We start from the raw sequence: 1,318 nt of genomic DNA on the forward strand, positions 1-1,318 counted from the left end.
GTCACAGGAGTCGGATTGAGCGACAGCAGGGACTAAATCTTGGAGCTGAAAAACTTTTTTTTACCTTTTCTTAAAATTACATTTACAGATTTTTTTCACTAAAGTGAGAGTAATAATCTATAGATTTGAATTCCTAATGCTATAGTGTCATCCCTAGTCATGAATGGATTAAAGTGGATCACAGTATATTCTGAGTAATGTATCCCTCTCCTGGATTCAATGAATTCCGGAGTTTTGTGTCCCACTTCCTTCACTTTGTAATATTTTTGTCGAAGATCTTTGTCACCTCTTCCTCCTGAATGTAACATTTGTTTCAATACAAATACTTTTTCATTTATCCACTGAGCCGGAAAATGTGGGTGATTCAAAAATACATAAAAAATAATAACAAAAATAATAATCACTGTCAAAATCTAAAAACAATATATCAAATAATTCATTTTTACTTTGTGTGCCAGGTCTTTGGTGATAGGTTCAGGGAAAACTTATTAAATGTTATATATATATTTTTTTCTATATTTCCATTAAACAGAAACTTAAACAGTTATTTTCTATTTCCCAAGATACTTAACAGGACACTATAGTCACCCAGACCACTTCAGCTGAAGGTATTAACCCTTCAGATGTAAACATAGCAGGGTTAGTCCAGCCTCTAGTGGCTGTCTTCATGACAGCCGCGAGAGGCGCTTCTGCGATGCTCGATGTGAAATTCGCATCCAGCATGCAGAATGTCGATAGGAAAGCATTGAGGAACAAACACATAAACACACTGATAATAACACTTACTGAGAGACACACTCTCAATGACACACACACTCTCACTGATTTGAAAAACTCACTATCAGACACACTCACTGACAAATGAAAGATACATACACACACACACACACACATACACTGACAGACACAATCAATGACAGACACTGGCAGATACACATATACAGTGACAGATACAATCACTGACAGACACACTGACACATACTCTCAATGACAGGCACACAATCTCACTCATTTGAAATACACACCCACTGACACACACTGACATACACACTCACTGACAGACACACTGAAACAAACTCTGAATGACATACACGCAATCTCACTGATTTAAAAACACACTGACAGACTCACACTCTCACTGACAGGCACACACTCACCTATAGACACACAGTACCTGACATACTGACACACACTCTGAATGACAGACACACACTCTCACTGATTTGAAACACTCGCTAACAGACACACTCACACTGACAGATACTGAAAGACACACAAACATTGACAGGCATACTCAGTGACACAGTCTCACTGACAG

This window comes from Pelobates fuscus, chromosome 6 (genome assembly GCF_036172605.1).
Source record: "Pelobates fuscus isolate aPelFus1 chromosome 6, aPelFus1.pri, whole genome shotgun sequence".
In the NCBI taxonomy this organism is placed as follows: Eukaryota; Metazoa; Chordata; class Amphibia; order Anura; family Pelobatidae; genus Pelobates; species Pelobates fuscus.